At 33.3% G+C, this 24476-nt stretch overlaps 1 pseudogene; it reads left to right on the forward strand.

Annotated features, from left to right (window-relative positions):
• The first annotated feature begins 801 nt into the window (after window positions 1-801).
• Window positions 802-19952, forward strand: LOC132714421 (nucleolar protein 10-like; annotated as a pseudogene).
• The last annotated feature ends 4524 nt before the right edge of the window (window positions 19953-24476 follow it).

A 24476-nucleotide genomic window follows, 5' to 3' on the forward strand; every position in this document is an offset into this window, starting at 1 on the left:
TCGACATTTTATTAAGTAAAAACACTGCTGACCAATTTAATGTTAATTCAAATTGATTTAAGCCGTAAAACTCTTCTTATTCTATATGGTCAGCAAATTTAACGCTCTTTACATTCAGGCGAGAAAATGCTGACCAGTTAAACATATAGTAGAATCTGCTGACCAGTTAGATATATAGGGAAACTGCTGACCAGTTAGATATATAGAGAAAAATATATTTTGCCGTGAAATTGTTACTCATTTTATAATGTATGCAAATTTTATATATTATATAAAATTATGTCGACAATTTATTAAGTAAAAACACTGCTGACCAATTTAATGTTAATTCAAATTGATTTAAGCCGTAAAACTCTTCTTATTCTATATGGTCAGCAAATTTAACGCTCTTTACATTCAGGCGAGAAAATGCTGACCAGTTAAACATATAGTAGAATCTGCTGACCAGTTAGATATATAGGGAAACTGCTGACCAGTTAGAAATATAGAAAAAAAAATATTTTGCCCTGAAATTGTTACTCATTTTATAATGTATGCAAATTTTATATATTATATTATGACTTGAGGTCGGGTTGATTTCGGGCCGGGTTGACTTGTACCGCATCCTAAACATGTCGTATATATTTATGATTTTCATATTAAACAGATTTATATTTAAAACAAGGTATATATATTAATATGCGCACCTGTTAAAACTTTAAACATCGATATAGTTAAGGGGGACCGAAGGGACCAAGAACTTGTGATTGGGTAATACTTTTAACGCACCCTGTAGAGATAAAATGATAGAGGGAATATTTACATTAACACCGGAAAATGGAGACTGCAACCGGAAGTTGCATGTGTTTAAGGATAACAAATTGAAATAATTCATTTTTAAATAGCTTTTCTCAACGTTCTTACGAGGATGCAAGTGTCTAACCCCAACAATGTCAAGATCTACAATTTAAGTGCTGGTAAATCACTGCCAGAGGTAAGAATAAATGGAAAATGTATCGAAACTTACAGAGTAAATAATTTTATCCTGAGAAAAGAGGATTGAAAACTGTTGAATATCTATCTGTCTATCTTGCATTAATTTCAAACCGCTCCCGGGGATGTAGAATTGGCTCAGACACTGTTTGGCGTGCATGAGATGGTCTAATACACCAGTTTACCAATAAAACAGAATTCCATTACATTTTAAAAAAAACTTTTTTTACTTACAGACTTATACTCGGTTCCTATGAAATCACGGATTCTATACCACAGTATTTACATTTTCTTCGACTGCTAGTAAAACCAATGCATATTTGTTTGTTTTTGGGTTTTTACGTCACATCGACACAGTATAGGTCATATCGACTCAATCGAGACGTTCCAGCTTTACTGGTGGAGGAAGACCTCAGGTGCCCTTCCGTGCATTATTTCAGGCACGAAAGGGCACCTGAGTAGAACCACTGATGTTCCGTAAGCTAGCTGGATAGCTTCCTCACATGAAAGAATCCAAAGTCCCTGTCAGGATTCGAACCCACAGCGGTGAGGGGCAAGTGGTTTGAAGTCAACGACCTTAACCACTCGGCCACGGACGCCCCACCAATGCATATAGATGCTACTACTTTCACAATAAATTGCAAAGTTCCTGCCAATAAATTTAATTTTGTGAAAAATGAAAATATTGGTGGCAAGAAAATTGTTTTTATAAAATCTTCATATTTGACGACCGATATTTCACTACTTCTTCCCTCAGTGAAGTAAAATATATGTAATAATCACATAAACTGACATATCGTCTGCACATAGTTTTAATTTTATTGGAAGTTAACTGTTGGAAGTTTTTGTGCCCCCACTTTAGGGGGCATTTAGATTTACCAGGCAGCACGAAATACCCAAATATTGCCCAAATATACACAAATATTGTCCAAATATACTAGAAATAATGTCCAAATATACTAAAAATAAATGTTTAATAACAAAAAGTGCTGTTTTTATTATGAATTACAATATAAACGTTCGCTAAGATAAAATCAAACATACCCAAATATACACTTTCCTATCACCAAAATATAGAATCTACGGTACCCAAATACAGTATACTCCACTAAAGCTATATTAAATTAAAAAAAATAATACGATGGACACTTGTATGAAATTTGAACAAAGTTATACAAAAAAAAAAAATGTTGACAACAATTTTTATCATATCTTTATCATATATTGCTAGTATATTCATTCATGTACCTAAATAAACCAATGTCACAAGATTATTTTCTTACAACATCTGAACTGCCCATTTCAACAGAATGAATGAAAGTTATAGCCGCTTTAAAGTCATACTATGTTATAAATATTAATTCATTTTCTCATTATAATCTGTATTTTATACATACAAAAATGAATATTGCTATATATGGGCAATATTTGGGTATATTTGGGTATTCCGTGCCGCTGGATTTACCCTTGTCTGTCCATCCGTCCGTTCTCTTTTGTGTCGCACGTAACTCAATAAGTATTTGACCTAGAGTCATGAAACTTAACAGGAATGTTGATCAGCATGTGCAGTTGTGCACCTGGGTACTTTTGTGTGGATTTATTTAGTATTTTTAGTGAGGCCTAACAAAAATAAGTGTTTGTTTCCAGTGGCCTTATAATGGGTTATTGTTTGATTTAGTAAAAATTTGCAATTTTCAACTTGTGTTGCATGTTACTCAAAAAGGATTTGACATAGAGTCATGAAACCATACGGGAATGTTGCTCAGCATATGTAGTTATACACCTTGGGTTTCGCTTGTGGATTTATCCAGTATTTGTAGAGTTATTGCTCTTGACTTAGTAAAAACTGTTTCATTATGTTGTGTTATTTGTTCCTTGAGTGCTTTAGTTGGAATCAACCAACATTTTAGGAATAATGATCAACATCACTGTGAAGCTATGCACATGGGACTTTGCATGTGGATTTTTTTCAGTTTTGTTAGAGTTATTGCCCTTGACTTACAGTAGTATAAATTGCAATTTTCAACTTGTTCATGCATAGCTCAAAAAGTATTTTACTTGTAGGCCTGAAAGTTTACAAGAATGTTAGTCAGCATGACTGTGTACTTATGCACCTTGTGGTTTGCTTGTGGATTTGTTCAGTATTTGTAAAGTTCTTGCCCTTTACTTAGTAAAAGATTTCTAGTTTTCAACTTGTGACACATGTAGTCCAAAAAATGTTTGACCTAGAGTCATAAGATTGACAGACCAGTGGCGTGTGGAGGCACCCGCGTCCTATGGACACATTTCTAGCGCATAACTTAATTTGAAGATTTTGACTCATCTTACCTTCCATACTTGCATTTTTGTGGATTACCGTGATACTAAATAAAATAGTAGCCTTTTCTGAAATTACCCAAAATGGCAGGCATTGGAAATAGTTTTAAATAAGACATTTTTATTGGATCTTTTGAAATAAATTTTACAAACAGTTTTGGAAAAAGTTCACTTATTTAATAGAAAGAAATATCTCATGCATGTATGATACTTATATTTGAATATTTTCCGATAAACGTTAACTACCGTGATATCTTAGAACCCCAGGCTATGCTTCAAAAAAAGTTATTTTTTACTTATGCTTCAATTCCCTAAAGATAAGAAGCTACAAAATGTAAACATAACTGACCCACATCATTTTAAAGATGCAAGTCATCTCTGTTTGATGTCATTCAGTCAAAATTGAAGATATATATTATTCTAATAAATAAATGTATGATACTGTCTGATCATATGTACTTTCTTTCAAGCTTAAACCTTTTCACATTAATTCAGGGTTGGGAAATCTGAATTTGACTTACTTGTCTGTTTTATCAGATTGACAGAATCATTTGCTATTTCTATACTTGTCTGTATGATGGGATTGATGCCTATCAAGTAAATTCTTGAAAGAATATCACTTGTCCAAACAGGCTTCGGGACAACCAGGGCATTAGAGACAATTGATTTGGACGGCCTTGATTAATTAACTGCTATTTTCTATATCATGTCACATACTTGTTTACAAAGTCTTTAGTCGACAGATTTGCTGGTTCTAGCAACTTAAAGCTCAAACCCTCAGGAAAACAGAAAATTTCGTATTAAACTATATCGAATTGAAACTTTAAGTTTCACCATCTCTAACATCTGCATATATACTACTAATATTTTCACTAGCATATACAAGGTTTTTATAGGAAGTGTTATCCATTTTATATGAATCATGCTGACTGTGGAGTATTTGAATCGTAGCAGCGATATTCACATGGTTATCAAATTGAACTTTTTTCTAGCAGAATGGACCTATACAGCTAGCCATTCCCAAATCAAAATCTTAAGACTTTGATTTTGAGTACAGAAGGTCGAAATAAATATAACTGTCAAATTTCAATATTTTGATTGTTCTATACTTTAACTGATGATGATATGGTTGATACCATGTAGGATTCAAACAAAGATTATGTTACCTGTAACCAGTCAACTATATTTAACCCTAGTACTAAAGTAGACACTCTTGCATCTGAGCAGAGGTAATTGTGCATAATTATGTGATTATCTGTGAAAAGAAATGTATTCTTACATGTAGGCATGGCAAACATGATTATCAAGTTATATTTCATTACAGTGGCTTTCCGACAGACGAAAGAGATCGCTGCAGAAACAGGATGTGGGTAAGTTTGAATCCCTTGTTTCATTTATAAAGGTGTTTTAAGTGTCTCAAACCTAAGGTTACCTACATGTAGAGCTGTCATTGATAGAAACAATTTGGATGTATCATTGATATTTGCAGGTCAGTAATCGATACGCATTTGAAACAAACATACAATTATACAGAAGCAGGTGTCCATGTCTAACATTGTGCTGTTGTTATGAAATGGACATATTTCATGGAAATATTTCATAACAGTGATGACAAAAAAATGGTCAAGAAAAATGGGCATTTATAAACAAGGCATATAATGAGCAGAACATTAATTTTACAGAACAGGCTTGAATATGAATTACAGACAAGTAATTAAAAATAAATATTGAAACATCAGTGTATCTTTGATATTAATTTTGTGATCTGATATTTTCGATATGCTATGCACTGAATTGATTTTAATTTGATTATGTAGGAAGCTAAAAGCTTAAAGACACTCTCATGAATCTATTCCTATAACCAACTATGCAATGATTCTGTGCAAGTTTCTTGCTCAAGGAAACAACAGCTTTCCCCTGAAGGGGTTTGAACCCATCCAGCTAGTATTCCTTAGATAACTAGTATGACGCTTGACCTAAGGATTGCTAGTGTTGAGATAAGGCTCATGAAAATGTTAAGTTTATACTGAATTTATCTGTGGGTATATTTCAACACTTCAGTTAATTCTGTTTGTTTGGTTTCAGACATACAGCGTCGAGTTGAGCTCATCCAAGACTTTGATATGCCAACCGTCAGTCATTGTGTACAAGTATCTCCAGATGGGCAATACATTTACGTAGCTGGTTAGTATATTTATATTACTTTTATTTTGTACATGTAATCATGATTACCAAATTTAGCTTTTCATTCCTAACTTGAGTCAAAAAGGGGTTAGTGTTTGGTACAAGTATAGTCAAGCCAATCTGAAGTTTTTTGTATTTTGATATTGAAATTCCTGAAATTTTGAATGTTCTGCTTTACAAGTTAGGAGTGAAACAGTTACTAGTGATAATGCCGAACCCTTTTTCAAAGCTGATGAGTCGAGTCAGGGTTCATCATAGTCGTATTTCAATTCAATTTGTTGTCACCATTTACACAAAAAATATTTCTTTTCTATTATTAAATAAATGTTTTCAAAGCTAATGTTTCTTGCATCTCATTTGTTATGCTTTCTTAATTACCAAATAAACTTCTGTAAATGTAACCACTAAAATGTTATGTTTAAAAGTGTAAGGCATACCACAAATTGTTGACACTCTAGGGTGTTTTTCAGTATAGTTAAATAATCTTCCTTCTTAATTCCCTATAGAAAAATTAATGTTAGCATAGCCAGAGTAATCGAATTAGAATTAATCCAATCACAAAGCAATAATTAAGAATAGAATCGACAGAAAGCTGAATTGGTGCACCCCTATTACAAGACTTTAGTCCTTTATTGAAATACATCAGGTTAAGGGTAAATAAAAGATAGTTTTATCCCGGTAATAAAGAAGTATTTTGACAGGTACATACAAGCCACGTGTAAGGTGCTACGATGTTCAACAGATGTCGATGAAGTTTGAACGAGGCCTTGACTCAGATGTCGTACAATTCCAGTTCTTGTCAGAAGATTACACCAAGGTTAGTGAACATGGCAAAAAATATCATAACAACTTAACACTATGCTGTGGGGTGAATGATTGAATTCACTGAGGTGTGAAGCAAACTGTGGGAATACTAGTTTTACTAGGGCATGGAGGGGAGGGACCTCTTGATGAGTTGAGTTAGGCATATCTTACTTAATTCTATATATTTCTGATGTTTTTTTACTTGAAAATGTGGGCTTCATTTAACTCGGTCAAATCTTCAGTCTGATTTGGATATTCAGATATCCATACAACTTTCCTAATCTAGGGATATAATTATAGATCTTTCAGATGTACTTTTCAGGCACATAACATCACTTTAGTGCAATAACTGGTTAACTCATACTAAATTTAGAAGGACTTAACCTGTTACTGCACTAAGGTGGCAATAAGCTTTTGTCATTTTATGTTTAACCATAATATGATCATTATCAAAAAGCCTTAACCAATTCTGTCTTAGAAATGGTCTTCCAAATGGACAAAAAGAAACCAACAATAAAATACTTTTCAGTTTGGAGAAAATGAAAAGTTTGTGTTGAAAGGTCACAAGAGGGCAAAGGTCAGATCCTTAAACCATAACATAAATTAGGAGCTGATTTTAATCAGATTGTAAATTTGGCCCAATTATTGCCACAGAAATGGCCAAAAAACTCATTAATAGCTTTCTTTTACTTTTTTCAGATAGCATTTTTACAATGTGATCGCTACATTGAATTTCACTCGCAGTTTGGCAGGTATTATAGAACAAGAATACCCAAATATGGTCGTGACCTGGCATATCATAGTGCGAACTGTGACCTATATGTTGCGAGTGTAAGGTATGGAGATGCAAACTATATACAATTCTTACTCTATTATCCGAAAGAACTAGATTTAATACATGTTTACATCACTATATATAAATAACACACGGGCTTATGGGTAAAAAACTGTAAAAATATCATCCCAGGGAAAATACTGTTACCTTCAGCTAATGTCTGTAACAGTACAAATTTCTTAGTCACATGGTACACTTGAATTACCCTCAGTGGCATATGGGAAATTAACATTACACAAAAAGGGAGGGGTAAAAATATTGATAAAATGTCAAATAATATCCAAATGATATGGACATAATTTTGTAAAGTAACAAACAAAATCTTAAATATTATAAGATTGAGTAAATGCCTTCTGAATGTCCTCTCAAAGTTCGAGGGAATTTTAATATTAAAATGCAAAGACATGATTAACCAACAGTATCATTTTTAGTTTTGAATAAGATTTTGTGTTTGTGCACCATAACATCAAACAAAACAAATAAAAAGAAGTTAAAATATTTTATACTCATTTGACCAGTTGTCATTCCAAAAATAAGCTTAATAAATACTGAAACCAACAATTATTGGAAACGAGAAGAATTAAAAAAAATAATATAATAATTGATTGCTTACTGAAAAACACAATGGCTATGGCATTCCTAAATGAGGTTTTATAATATTTCCTAAAGAAAATCATCAAGTGCTTTACAAATGATAAGAATAAGCTGGTGATCTTATATTTCATAACATAAAGCAGACTTTTAAGCAATACTTTTATTAATGTTAGAAAAATTTTGTTAACTGGTGATTTTTAGATATTAGGAACTTGCTAATGTTTTCATGTACATAATGTTTTACATATCCAGAATTATTTACAGATACGTCTTGATTGACCAGATTTAAAAAAAATAATAGTTCGTGTTAAGATTTGTTTACTCTCGACACCGGAATAATTACCATATGGACAAGCATATAATGAAATTGCTGCTTAAAGTATATGTTATGAATTGGGAGATGCAGTTTACACTGTATCATTATTTCTACATTCCAGTCCAGAAGTATACAGAATTAATATGGAACAGGGTCGATTTCTCAGTCCGATAGTGACCGACGCACAGGAAGTGAAATGTTGCGAGTTTAACGATTATCATCATCTGCTAGCTTGTGGAACAAGAGAGGTAACTCTGATGATGCATTTTCTGACATTTTTGATGTTTTTACTTTCTGAATTTTATGACCTTATGTCATGATATTTCTGGAATGTATTTATTATATATAATATTTATAATGCCAAAATTTTGCATATTTTTATTTTATTGTGCTAACTAATTCAGGATAAATTTTTTTTCAAGTGTGCTCTCAGGTTTATATTATGAATCCTTACTGATAAATATTCAACTAGGATTTCTTTTTCCATATATATACCTTAAGTATTAAAGTTATATAATTATTGGCTGTGTTTAATACATGCTTTTCATTGACAACTATATTGAGTATTTACATTATTAACTTATGTTTCGTTTACAGGGTACTGTAGAATGTTTTGACCCACGAGTAAGGACAAGAGCTGGAATCCTGGATACCGCACTCAGCAGTCACATTGAAGATCTTGAGTAAGTAACTCTGTGTTCACTTTAATCTGTTGTAAATAAGTACATTCAAGGTCATGTGAGTTCAGTGACTAAATGGCCATGTCTGACAAGGTTACAAGGTTTAGTCTGCTGATTTGCCATGTCTGAAAGGCCATGTTGTTTTCATGGTTGATCTACAGTAACTCAAAAGCCATGACTTGCCATGTCTTACAGGCTTATAATGTTTTTAGTTACTAATATGTCTCAAAAGTCATGAGAATATCATAACTAGCTTACATTGACTCAGACAGCCAATAATCCATAAGATGTTGATTGCTGGCTTGATAGTAATGAGAAGGCCATGAAATGTGGATGTCTGGCTTGCTAGTTGTCAGAAGACATTATACTATATAATACAAAATATAATTTCTGTTACTTATGATATGTTTTGAATTTGATTTTTTATTTCAATCATTTCAGTATTAAAGGGGTACCAGCTATAACTGCAATGAAGTATAGAGGACCTCTACAACTTGCTGTGGGAACCAGTACTGGGCATGTATGTTTGAAGTTCTTAATTACTTGGACAATGTCATGTATTGTATTCTAGATACATTGTTTTTGTAAATCTCTATTTCAAATATGATAAGTTAATGAGTGTGGGCAGAAAAAATACTTATTTGGTTTTGGATTCAGGACAGTGATTTTTAAAGGGGAAATACAATAAAATCTGTCAAATTTGAATGAAGCATTTTAATGTCAGATGAAGAGGAATGAAACTGATTAATATTTTTTGAAATGTTATTTAAATGCTAAATCATATGAATTAATGTGATTTGATGCTAAATCATATGGTTTAATGTGGCAAAATCATATGATATTATATGAATGAATGCCAAATTTTATGATTTCATGCTAGATCATATGGTGTTGTGTGATTAAAAGCTTCATCACATGAGTTGATGAATTTTAATGATAAATCACACGGTCTTGCGTGGTTTAATGCTAAATCATATCATTTGATGTGATTTGAAGCTTAATCTAAATAATTGGTCATGTTAAAAAGTTATTAAATGTAAAATCATATGAATCAATGTGATTCCATGCTAAATCACATGGTCTTATGTTATTAAATGCTTATAACATGTTATTAGTTTTAATGTTACAATTAATGGTGAATTTGATTGTTAAATGTGATATAATGGTACAGTGTATATCCTAAACAATTAAATGCTTAATAATAAGGGTTAATGTAAATTAACAGTAAATCTTAGTAATTGTGATATAATGCTACACCACATGGTCTTATGAGATCCAATGCTAAATAAAAATTAAAAATTAAGGAAATTACAAAATAGCCATGCTACCAGTGTCTAGGAGGGGGGATTCACTCATATCTTTGAGAATTCCCCCTTATTAACCAGATTTTCCGAAGGAAAAAACTGGTTATTAGATTGAGGTATGTCGGCGGGCGGGCGGATGGGCGGACGGGCGGGCGTAAACAATTTCTTCTGTGCGCAACTCCTCCTACATTTCTCAACGGATTTTGACCAAACTTTCACAGAAGCTTTGTCATCAAGTGCCCTGGCGCATATTGTCGGGGTTTTGTGATTAGATAATATTTGACCTAATTACGGCCCTTTGTTTTTTTTCCTTATATAAAATATATAGTGAACAATTTCTTCTGTGCGCAACTCCTCCTACATTTCTCAACGGATTTTGACCAAACTTTCTCAGAAGCTTTGTCATCAAGTGCCCTGACACATATTGCCAGGGTTTTGCAATTGGTATATATTTGACCTAATTATGGCCCTTTGTTATTTTTCCTTATATAGAATATATAGTGAACAATTTCTTCTGTGCGCAACTCCTCCTACATTTCTCAACGGATTTTGACCAAACTTTCTTAGAAGCTTTGTTATCAAGTGCCTGGCACATATTGTTGGGGTTTTATGATTGGATAATATTTGACCGCATTATGGCCCTTTGTATATTTTTTCCTTATACAGAATATATAGAGAACAATTTCTTCTGTGCTCAACTCCTCCTACATTTCTCAACGGATTTTGACCAAACTTTCTTAGAAGCTTTGTTATCAAGTGCTTGGCACATATTGTCCGGGTTTTGTGATTGGATAATATTTTGACCGAATTATGGCCCTTTGTATATTTTTTCCTTATACAGAATATATAGTGAACAATTTCTACATTGCGCAACTTCTCCTACATTTCTCAATGGATTTTGACCAAACTTTCACAGAAGCTTTGTCATCAAGTGCCCTGGCGCTCACTAAATTCCATGTTTCTTCCAAGACATCATTCAAGTATTTTTTTAAAATTGTGAACATACTTTTCTTGATATCGCACAAAACACCACACGCCAATATTGTTGACAAAAGAAAATGACAAGAGACGCAAAAATGCAAAAATTAAGCAAAAATAAAGTACTGTTTACCTTTCTAAAACATTTGGGGAAAAAAAGGCGAATAGACAACATAAAATTTCTCAATTATTTTTGTTTGAGGAATATTAAAAAAGCCATAATTCCTCCTAAAAGTTCAATTAAAAACAAATGCCCCTTCATGACAAAGCTTCTGTGAAATATTTTGCTGAAAACCTGGTTGCATCGCATTGCGATGTTCCTTGTTTTTTCATAGCCAGGAGGAAATTTTACATAGAGAAAGATGGAAAAAGATCAACAAATGTAATAAATTCTCACTTTTTCAATAAAAGTCTCCCCTGTTTTGCAAATCCTCGAATAAATGCTGGCTACTTATCAGTGGATCTAGATTGAGGGCATTATATGCTTTGTATGAAGGAAAGTTTTTTTGGTTGTTTTTCAGGTACTATTGTATGACATCAGATCTGATAAACCTCTGCTAGTGAAAGATCATCAGTATGAACTGCCTATCAAAAAAATAATGTTCCATGATCACCTGGACCTAGTCATGTCAATGGATTCTAAAATACTGAAACTCTGGGATAGGAATACGGTATGCTAAATTTATTTCAATAAGTTATACAGTCCAACTTGCTCTTGCGACCATGTGTATTAAGCGACTTTTGCCTTATGCAACCACTGAAATTTCCCCCTGATCCTTTTCTCTCTATATCTTTACTGTGTTTAGCGACTTTTGTCTTTTCTCGTGCTTTGTCTTCAGCGACCGTTTCATTTAGAGACCATTTTGGTGTTTCCCTTTCATGGTCGTTTAATACAAGTTTGACTGTATAATTATGACTCATACTCTTAGTAAGGCTATTTTTAGTTTTTAGTATACATTGGAAACATTGCTTTTCATTGTATAATTTGACATTTATATGAACTTTAATTGGCTGATGTCAATTTGTTAAGATATTTAATTTTGTTTACAAAAAAAGGTAGTTTGCTTTATTTTAAATTCATTATAACGATTCTAGACCAGTGATATTAAAAAAATAACGCATGTCTCTCATGGTAAAAGTGCAACCAAAAAACTGTAATAACAATCAAGGTGTAGCTGAAATGACACCTGAGGCAGAAGAAGGCGTCCTTTCAAATCGAGATACAGCATAACACGGAGGATACAGCATACCAGTGATGAACAGAAAACGATACACAGGTTACAAATCATCACCTTAGAGCAATAACTGATTAACTGCTATTAAATTGAGAAGGATTTATTACCTTATTGCACTAAGGTGACAATATGTTATTAAATTTTGCCATTTTATTGCAGGGTAAAGCCTACACAGCTATCGAGCCAGGAAACAACCTGAATGATATGTGTATGGTGCCTGGCTCTGGACTTGTGTTCATGGCAAACGAGGCACCAAAAGTTCTTACTTACTACCTCCCGGTAAGTATTCATTTTCTGCTTTGTAATGCTAAACTTTCTAGAATTTGTAGGGTTTTTTTCAGGTTATGCAGTTTTTCTCCTTTTTCTAAATTTAGAAAATAGCTTTTCTTGGATATCAGAATGGCGTTTCCGTTAGTGAATTTTTACCCATGCCCGAAATTTCATCTGGCATTGGCGGTGCCAGATGAGTCATGTGCTATACACATGGCATGCTGAGGATGACATAATTTTGCCATAATGAATGAAGTTGTAAGTTCATATGCTGTTGCAAGAAAATAGTTACTTGCGTTATGATGTAAATTTCTAGGCAAAATTATTTAATTGAGGTAAAGAATTTAAAATATGATGGAATATGGTAGAATATGTAAGAAAAAACATCTGACGTATGTTTGCGGTTCGGATCGGAATATCCTTCCTTCGGGAACCCGTTCAATGGCTGGCTTCTCTTGGGACGGATATTCTAATCTGAACCACAACATATGATAGATATTATAATTCTGATACAATATTAGGGCTGTCATTGAATATCGCGTTATCGATATATCATCAATATTCATCATCTGATACAATATCGATACACACTTTCACATATCGATACAAGCTAAAAAAATTTATTTCTGTTATTTAATATACCTCTCTATTTTGGCTTATAAGATGTCACTTTTTTATGCCCACGGGCAAATAGTAATTGAACCGTCCGTCCGTCTGTCCGCACTAACGAATAGGGATAGAGGGCAATCTAACTGTAAACAGATCAAAAGAGAACAATAGAGTTCATTCCGTAACATTAGAGTAAGGAGCCATTGGCCCTCTATTAAACAATAGAAAATAACAAAAGAAATGGCCCTTTATTTCATTTCGGCCGGACGTCCGTCTGTCTGTCCGTATGAGGTTAACCTAAAACAGCAATTTGGATTTTTGTTAAGTTCTACCTGTACCAATGGCTTCTTAGTTTACACACTTACTAATCAATACAAAGTACATGATCTGGGCAAGTTACATAACTCTGGCTTTCATATTTACCAAGTTATTGCTCTTTTCAGCACTTAGAAAATGAATAATGGTTAACCTAAAACGGCAAGTTGGAAATGTTTTAAGTTCTATCTATACTAATAGCTTTATAATTTCCACACTTACTTATCAATACAAAGTACATGATATTGCCAAGTTATATAACTGTGTCATCCATATTTCCCAGTTATTTCCCTTTTTTCACTTTGAAAATAGGGTCTTGTCTGGTTAACCTATTTCGGCAAGTTGGATTTATCTTAAATTTCTCCTAATTGCTTAATTTCTTTAATATCTTTCATATTTAGTAGGTGGAATTTAGTAGGTGGATACCTTTGATGGTCCTCTAATTTTTTGTGGAGTAAGCGGTCTCTAGGGTCAAGGTCACTGGTTTAAAAAATAAATATAAATATTTCTCAATTTTTGCACCTCTACGGAGTAGTGGCGACATATAGGGATCACTTCTCCGTCGTCTGTCTGTCTGTCTGTCTGTCCGTCCGTCACAAAACTTGTCCGGACTACTCCTCATAAACTACTGGTGCAATTTCATCCAAACTTTACAGGAATGATCAGTACCAAGTCTAGTTGTGCATATTGTCAGCATTTTCCGGTTCAATGATTTTTGTCAGAGTTATGGCCCTTTAATAATTTTTAATTTTAAAGTTTGTCCGGACTACTTCTCTTATTCCACTATTGCAATTTCAATGAAACTTTACAGGATTGATCTGTAGCTCAAGTCCTTGCGCATATTGCAAGGGTTTTCCGGTTGAATGATTTTTGGCCGAGTTATGGCCCTTTGATAAAAAGGTTTCTTTTTCTGTGTGTTGCCAGATACACAAAAGCTTGTCCGGACTACTCCTCATAAACTACAGGTGCAATTTCATCCAAACTTTACAGGAATGATCAGTACCAAGTCTAGTTGTGCATATTGTCAGCATTTTTTGGTTCAATGATTTTTGTTTGAGTTATGGCCCTTTAATAATTTTTATTTTTAAAGTTTGTCCGGACTACTTCTCTTATACCACTAATGCAATTTCAATGAAACTTTACAGGATTGATCTGTAGCTCAAGTCCTTGTGCATATTGCACGGGTTTTCCAGTTTAATGATTTTTGGCTGAGTTATGGCCCTTTGATAAAAAGGTGTTTTTTTTCTGTGTGTTGCCAGATACGCAAAAGCTTGTCCGGACTACTCCTCATAAACTACTGGTGCAATTTTATCCAAACTTTACAGGAATGATCAGTACCAGGTCTAGTTGTGCACTGTCCGTCTGTCTGTCCGTCTGTCACAAAATTTGTCCCAACATGAAATTGGCCATCATGAGGCGACACATGTGATTACTGATCGCTCTTGCTGCACATACAGCCTTTATTTTTTAGTTGATGTCTTAGTTTAATACAAACATGCCAAAGGAGGTCCTCCTTCTTTGGGTGTAGTAAGGGGTCATTTGGGTCAAGGTCAATGTTACCAATGTCAAGGTCACCAATGTTAAAAATATATTTTTACAGGTGTATTGACCTTATTCTATTGACAGATGTTATTTATAATTGATAGAAACATAAACTTTGATGGAGTTAGTGGTCAGTTGGGTCAAGGTCTCCAGTGCTAAAAATAGATTTTTACAGATTTGCTCATACAGCCTTTATTAAGTGACAGATATATTTTATATTTGGTAGGAAGATAACTTGCATGGTATTCATCCTTTTGATTGGGGTAGGGATCAGTGGGTCAAGGTACAGCCTTTATTTATTGACAGATGTATTTCATATTTGGTAGGAAGATAACTTGCATGTTATTCTTCCTTTGGATGTAGTAAGGGGTCAGTTTGGTCAAGGTCACCACTGCTAAAAATAGATTATTACACTTTTACCCATACAGCCTTTATTTATTGACAGATGTATTTCATATTTGGTAGGAAGATAACTTACATGGTATTCTTCTTTTAGATAGAGTTAGGGATCAGTTTGGTCAAGGTCACCAGTGCTCAAAATAGATTTTTACACCTTTGCCCATACAGTCTTTATTTAATGACAGATGTATTTCATATTTGGTAGGAAGATAACTTGCATGAAGTTGAATATTTTTCAACTTCACAAGTCGGAGCAATGACTTGGCAACTTATATTTTTCACAATTACAAAATGCCATGACTTTGTCAAGCTATATAACTTGTGTTTACAATTTTTTGGCAATTTTTCTGTCCATAACTGAGTGAACGGGTAAACATTTTTTGAAATATTGCTACTGACAAGAATCTGAGCCGGGGGCATTTGTGTTTAACAAACACGTTCTTGTTCTAGTTTTCTTTGCTAACTTGAACTTTAAACTCCATTTTCAAATGTCAGTGACAAGAATAACAGAAAAAAAGAAACTTTCTGTTAGTTTGTAGTATTTGTAATGTGTAATACAAGCATGCATAACACCATGATCCCAATTTATAACACATAATTACAGTTGACTCTCGGTAACTCGAAATCCAAGGGACTGGGCATTTTACTTCGAGAGAAACGGAATTCGAGTAATGTGGAACTACCGCCATATCGTTGACATTCGTACATGTATATACATGTGCCTGATTGAATGTGTAAAGAAGTAGGTTGTTATTGTTGTTAGTGGCAATGCTGCAATATTGACCATTGAAATGAACGGCAAATAACTTACAACTACAAACTATAGATGAACAAAAATTATATCATTCAAAATTTAATATATGTACAATGTATATTTAATAGTGAAACATAAACCCACAATTTTATATTTGATTTAATTGATTTATCGGACGAAATTGAAATTAGCAACTATCGTGAACCGGAAGTACAAATTAATGTATGCAATTATGAACGGAACATTAATTATACAAATGTTATTTACGTTGATAACACACATCAATACCTAGGCTGTTTATTTGACTAAGTAACCACCCCGTCAGACTGGCACGAGTCAACTTTCTTAAAGCCAAAAAAATGTAATTAAATTTTTTTAATTTAGTTATCTAACTGTTAAAACCAATTAAGTCCTGAAACGGATTAAAGCCACTTTTACGACTGTTTAATAATACATGATGACCGCAATTAAAAATTACTAGAAACGTGTAAATCACTCGAGTGACAACATCTTCACCTTGATGTCGCCGACCTTTGATCAGTCGGCTGTTTTCACACTTCGACTAATTGAGATGAACATATGTTGTACTTTAATTGACGGACCAAATTTTCTTTTCGACTAAACAGGAGTCTCGGTAAGTCAAAATTTGACCTAAGCGGAGTTAAAATACAAAGATAAAGAAGGAAATTTGATGGGACTTTAGAAATTATTCGACTAAGGCGGAATTTCGAGTAAAGCGATTTTGACTTATTGAGAGTCAACTGTATATGTTTTTCATTGAATCTACTGTCAAAGTCGATATATTGATGTATCATCGATATTTGTCTCGGTATATCGATACAAAATTTTCCATCAATGACAGCCCTATACAATATAGTCTAACTAGACAAAACAAGGGTGTTAAATGTGTCTTACATGATAAATTTCACCAAGGATTTTGTTGTCTCCCTTGTTGGAGTTTTAAGACCCCTTTTTCTGTTCTATTAGTCTCTAGGTACGGCGCCAAGATGGTGTTCCTTCTTGGACAACCTCACAGAGGAGCTGGAAGAAAGCAATGCTGCTATAGGTAATTTCTATTTTGATTTTAGTAGACCAAAGATTTTAAAGGATTATTATAAAATTTTAAAAGTTTGAATTTGACAGTATCATTCTCACTTTAGTATATGACATACATTTTATACCATGCCCCTATCCATAAACCGTGGCAAAACACCCTGATGTATAGATTTCTGGTGGCTGGGGATATTCGGATTTTTTTTGTCCTGTCTATTTATATGTTCACTCAGCATATCTTCTTGGCTTTTTGCTTTGATGGCTTAAAACCACTGCATTAATCTAGTAGTACAAGAACAGACACAAAAGTTCATCATATGACCTTAACAGTGTTGGTTTTGCAACATAAACCCCAAATTTGTTATTAAGATGTTATTTGATTTCAAATTTTTCAGTGTATGATGATTATAAGTTCGTGACAAGGAAAGAATTGGAGGATCGGGGGTTAAAATCATTTGTTTGGGGTTAAAATTAAAAGGTTAAATGCATGGTTTCTTCCTCGATTCGTGTCCAAAAGGTGGGGAATTTTCTTATTAATTTTTAAAAAAACTTTTTTGCCCCCTCCCGTAGGGGATTTTTTTGTTAAGAAATTTTGAATTTTAAAAAAAAGATGAAATGAAAAATTTTGGTTTTTAGTAATTTTTTAAAAAAATTTTTAGGATCTTTTTGATGTATGGAAAATTGAGTGGGTTAAAAATCGCCTTTTCTCGGTTGTGGGCCATTGGTTTAAAAAAACCTTCAGGGGCGCACCAAAACAGTTTCTCCTTAGCCCCAAAATTTTAAACCTTTGCTAATATGAGAGTATTTTTTTAGGTTGTTCCAGCTTCTAACCAGTCATACAAAGTAAAAACTTTATAAAAAAATGAAATTATAAAGAAAAACAAAAAAACTAAAGCTTTGCTTAGGGGGGCTCAAACATCATTGAGCTATCTGAACTGTCTTTGGGTTCATTAGAATTGTTTTTGATAATTATAACTTGATAAATATTTTGAAAATTACATATTATTTACAGGCCAAGTCTTTTTAGCTTGAGCCATTTGCTTATGAAGAGTACAGGAAGCAGTAAGATCAGAGAAAGATTGAGGCAGAAAGAGCTAACAGGGTTCGTTGTGAAGGTAAGGGAACCATATCTTTTTATGTTTTTGCAAAAATTTTTTTTTTTTGCCTATTATTGTAAGTCAATAAACGATATCGTTACATTGATACCAACCAATCGTAAAATTAATTTTATATTGGTTTGTTTTAGGAGGGAATGACAATTTTTTTGGAACTCCTAGTATGTTTTTAGAAAATTATAAGTGCTAAAAAATGGTATTTATTTTGTAAGCAAAGAAATGTAAATAAGTCAGTGAAAATACCTTCTACTTAAAAAACTACATTATTAATACTAAGATATACATTTAATTTATTCTTGTAAAATATTTCAGAAATTACCTAAAGTAAATAGAGAACTGGCCGAGAAATTACTGGACGTTGAGGATAGCATCGTGCAGAAGAAAACGACGATGAGAGCTGGTCTCACCTTGCTTAAAGATAACCGTTTCTCGGATATGTTCAAGAATCCGGATTTCCAGATCAATAAGGAGTCGGAGGAGTATAAACTGCTGAATCCGGTTGTGTCGAAACTTGATAAGGCCAAAAAGAAGAAGCAGCAGAAGTTAGAGGACCAGTTTAATGAAGTGGAGGTAAATAATCGGAAGTTTATTTAACTCACCTGAGCTAGCTCAGGTGAGCTTTTAGGACCGTTGAATGTCAGTCGTCTGTCGGCCGTCCACATTTGTTCATTAAACTTGGTCAGGATGCTTGTCTAAGTAATTGCCTAGATGAGTTTGTTGGGTCAGGGGAGCGATCTAGGGCCATTTTGGCCATTTTGTTTATGTAATCAGAGCTAAACATGTCCAAATGACCTGTTGCGATTAGTCTATGTCCATCATTTGATTTAAAAAATTTTGATTAGTTTTTTTACAAACCTATTGATTTTGTATCAAATGTTTTGGACTAATGCTGGCTTAAGAAGTAATAGGTCTATGGTTCCATTCCTGATACAGGCATCACTTATGTCCACCCGCTTAGCTCTCAGAAGATTTTAATCCAGGGGTCCCTGGTTTGATCCTCAGGTGAGGGAAAATTACAAGTGTCTGTGATCTCAAACATCGAGTCTAATAACCATTTGTCTCTCACCGCCGATCTAGAAATCATGTGAGATAAGTAGTCAATCACTTGCAGAGAAATCATGTAATTACCAGTTAGTTTTCATGGCCAGCCATTTAATTTACTCATCTGTTTCAAAGAGTAAATAATCTGTTTCAAAGAAAAAGTTAAGCTTTTATGATGGCTGTCTCATTGTTGTCGTGTAAAAACATTAATGTAGCCCATTTGATTATTCAAACATTTGGAAAGATATCGAAAAGAACCTCACAATACTTGTTTGTCATGACTAGCTGCAGTTGTAAGACAAGGGGCATTATTTCTGAAAGCAAATTTTTTAGATATGTTCCTTTTTCAACTAAGAATATTTTGTAAAAACTTGTTTTTTATTGACTTATAACAGATGAGCATTTACACAGCATGAGGTGTTCTTGTTTGTTTTAGGATGAGGGTTACGCCAAGGAACAGGGTGGCTACAGTGACAGTAGTTCTGATGATGAACATACTTGGACTGCTGCAGATAACAACAGTGGAAGAGACATGTTGATGAGCAAAAGGAAGCCACTAGGATAGAGAGACAGGATAAAGCTCCGAAATTCTTCGAACTTAAAGAAGGGGTCGAGTTTGGAAAATCTTCTGATTGAAAACAGAATCATGAAAAAAAAGAAGTATGAATTTCATTTTGTTTGGGGTTGCTTTTTTGAAGTACTTGTTATTATATTGTATTTTAATGTGAGAAACTTATGGGGCCTCGTAAATTGCCTTGAGAATAGGATAATTATCATGACAAGGGACAGTTGTTAGACAAGGGACATTATCCTGAAAGCAAAATTTTAGGAGTTATGTGCCCTTTTAACTCAGAATATTTATAAAAAATTTGCCAGTAGCAGACGAGTGCTAACAATTCATGCAGTTGTCTTATTCTACCTTGTATTTGCATATTTAACATCTTTTAAGTAGTTAATTAGTATAAATAACTTAATTTGTTCTTTGAAATATCTTTTTCTATGAACTGTTTAAAACATTAACTTTTTGACCCCGTTAAATTAGTAAACCTTATGCAAGCTTGCTGGATTTGACCATTTTATCTTTGCATACTTAACTGCTTTCACCATAATAGGAATGTTGTGTGTTTACTCTTTCAGATTGTCACTTGCAGGAGAGGCTAGCTGGAGAAGGGATGTTACCATAGCAAAAACTGAGCCAGGGGCGATAGGAAACAAGGAGCTCAAGTTTACAATGAAAAAGGTAATACCAGTTCTATTGAACAAAGCTGGACTTCTGCAATTTGCATGAAAAGTCATGACCCCCTTTTAAAGTGTTGCATATTTTTCAGCTTGACTTTAAGGAAAAAAAGTGATTATAGTATATTACAGTGAACTCATGATAGTTAGCAATATAAGCTCTGTTTGTATATGTTTATAATAGATGTTATCAGGAATTCGGCAAATGTGGGTTTTACCATGCTTATCCCCTGGTACTTACAAACTTTCACCATTATAGCTTCATGGTGCACTACCAGTCACAATAGATTAGTCAACCTGTTGTGCTTATTTTCGAAACTGTTACTGTATAAATTCTTTATAAATAATGATTATGGTATCAACTTGGTTTTTAGTGATGAACAATAATAAAAAATACTATGAAATGACTGTTACATTTTTGATTTTTAAATTTTTGGGGAAAGGGAAAATTGCAGGAAATGAGCAACGATACTAAAATGCTGAGCGCAGAAGTTTCGCAGATCGCAGGGGGATAACAAAAGGGATTAAAAAAACCCCAAATTCTGGATGGGAAGAGATTTTAAATGAACTTTTTTTAAGAAATATATTATCTGTGATAAAAATTTGTAAACTTCGCAAATGCAGATAAAATAGGAAAAAAACGTCATGGGGAAAATTTTTTATAAATTTAGCCTTTGAATGAGGGAAAAGGTTAGTTTGAAAACTAATCAGGCCCGGTAATTTAAAAAAATTAAAAAAATTTGAGTTGCTATGGAAATTTTTTTAAATGTTTTGAAGCCGAAAAATTTTAGTATTTTAAAGTCTTTCAAAACATTGAATTTTAAATTTTGGAGAAGGACAAAGTTTTGCATTGTACATGTTGTATGGCAATATTGATTTTTGAAGAGAAAATTCTATAAAGTGATGTTAACAAGGCTGTCTTATACATGTTATAGCACAAAGCCTTCAGGCTTATATGTTATGTGTGTAAATTCAGCAACTGAATTTACACACAAGACCAGTGCAGACCAAGATCTGCCAGCTCATCCATACCTTCTGATCATGGTCTGCACTGTTTGCTTGTCTTTCAGTACATATTGAAACATTATACATGAAATGATGAATGGTTTTGTCATGATTGAATTATGAGCATGTGCTTTTAACAAATAAGGCAGATTTAGTTGGATATAATATATTAGTGATAATGAATGTTATATTTACAGTTAAGACATACATTCAGTTAATTTATACGAATTTATCATCTAGATTGTATGTAAGTTTGTTATTGTATAAGGTTAATTGATTATTATGAAGTGCAAGTATGTAACATTTTCAGTTCATCAGTACTTAGAGTAGATGAATGGTGATGAACTAACCTATCTAGATTTCTACAAAAGTTAAATAAATCATGACCTTCGGGTCAAAATTGACCCTGCCCTGGAAGTCAATTGCTTTCACTAGACTTAGGTTTAGGGAAACATATCCTTTTGTGGATGAAGACTTTTTGATTACCCAAACAAATTTTCAGTGGGTGTATATTGCCCAACCTTCATGGTGCTCTTAGTATTTTTGATATGCTTTAATAGTTTACAAGATGTTACTTATTGGCTTATTGTTGAACCATCTTTTGTGTTTTGGCACTTCATACAAATAACAGTGATTTATTTTTTAGTAATTTTAAAATATCACTTTGTAAACATTAGGCTACCTCTGTGAAACGAAATATCTCATTCAGTACTGTTTTGTTCCAATAATCACGTTTAAAATGCGAGGCATCTGTGGCCAAATGGTTATGGTCGTTGACTTCTAACCACTTGCCCTTCACCACTGTGGGTTCAAGTTCCAACAGGGCCTTTGATCCTTTCATGTAAGGAAGCTATCCAGCTAGCTTACAAAACGTCGGTGGTTCTACTGGGATGTCCGTTTGTGCCTGAAATAATGCATGGAAGGGCACCTGAGGTCTTCCTCCACCAGGAAAACTGGAACACCACTATATGACCTATACTGTGTCAGCGTGACATAAAACCCAAAAAAGATCAAAAGGTTTAATACGCTCTTAATCAATCATTACACTATTATAAAGCACGTGTTTGACATTTCTCTACGGAAGGAAAAATGTATTCATTTATGTACCTTTAAGTTTTAATGGATGACAACAGGATAACAATAAAGCTTACAGGCTTATATACATTATGGTAAGATCAATTAATAAAACGTCACATAAAACTGTTTTATAAAGTTAATATGCTTGTTAGTGAACATTGTTGATACCAAGTTATGTTTGCTGCAATAAATAAAGAATAATTTGATATCTTAATTTTGTGATTAATTTGCCCCCTCAAAAACATAGAACTGTAATTTCTTTAAAAAATATGATTAATGTAAACACCCATTAAATTATTTTATTTTGAATTGGTCAAACTTCTGGTGAATGTAGATTGAAAACAGTCTTTGGTGTAGCGTTACTCTTTAACATGAAAATCTAAAGGAAAACCATCTTTGACCTATTGAATGTTGTTGGATTTTGTAGACATATGAACCATACTACTGGCTATTTTGTCAGTTTAAAAAATACAATGGACATGTCATTAAATAAAACGGGGTTGTAACTTGATAAGATTGGGTTTTAAGTAACACATTATTAACATCATATCGCTTCTTTTCACTTTACAGCCAGCTACAAAGGTTAATAAAGACCTCGGGGTATTATTTCAGGTCCCACAGGGCACTAGAATAGAATCCTCACTGAGGCTACCAACGTAGGTTAATGTAAGATAAGAAGCAAGAACAAGTCATTGATCGAGAAATTTACCATTTTTCTAGAGCTAGCGCTTTTTTTCAAACAAATGGTATTTTAACGGCTGACATTTGAAAATTGTGGGTTTTTTTTTTACCAAAAATTGTACACTTTATAATCTCACATCCAAAAGCACTGCCATGCCCTGCGGAAATCTCAAGGTCATTTTCCATGACCTAGAGAAATCGTGATTTAGAAGTTTGTTGTTGTTTGTCTGTTTGTTTTTTTTGTTTTGTTTTTTTCTTAAGCAACCCGACCTGAACCTTCCGCAACTCTTTCAACTGATGACGTTAAGTAATATTCCTATCAGTCATTTACGCCTCGCAATTTCCCACAAACAGTTAAGTACATATAAGTACCAATTCTACGAAGTTTTTGTTGTAAATGAAGATTAAGTGAGGAAATTTTACATTTTCTTTGGTAATCCTTCAAGTGCTGTAAAAATGAATAGGGTTTTCTTTGGTAATCCTTCAAGTGCTGTAAAAATGAATAGGGTTTTCCTCTAATGCCGTCGATTTTTTAAGGACACAAAATATATTTTAATTTTATTTATTCAAATAAATTAGTCTGGAAGAACGATATTTGAAACATTAATCATTTCGCAGGCAAATATAATTTTCAAATTAAAAAGGTTCTGTTGAAATATTGAAGCTCGGCGGTTGAAGTCATGCCCTCTGAAGTATTACAACTATCTGTATTTTTCCAGATATTCGACTGTAAGTCATGTTGTATACATGTGTTTTATTTACGACAACAACCTGTTAATTAATTATTCGTTTTTTAATGTATCCAGAATTTCAATTTATTACTTTTATTCCATATGGACTATCAATTTATGATGTGTTGCACTAGAATTAAAAAATACAGTACATAACCCGTGGTCATTCATTTGATATCACTGACCATTGCGTCTGTCTCCAAGTGAAATAATTATTTCCCTGTTCTGTTCTGTTCTGTTCTCATAATAAAATATATAATTGACCACTGTGGACAAAAGAATCTGATATTCTCTCATTAAACTATACGCTACTCCAATTCTTGTTGTACCGAAAGGAAAGTTGGAAAAATGCGCACTTTAATGAAACTTGTTTTAATTTTTTTTTTTCTAATCAATTTGAATACGTAAACTGTTAAAACGCATCTGTTTG

This window comes from Ruditapes philippinarum, unplaced genomic scaffold (genome assembly GCF_026571515.1).
Source record: "Ruditapes philippinarum isolate M1 unplaced genomic scaffold, ASM2657151v2 ctg6638_1_1_1_1, whole genome shotgun sequence".
NCBI lineage: Eukaryota > Metazoa > Mollusca > Bivalvia > Venerida > Veneridae > Ruditapes > Ruditapes philippinarum.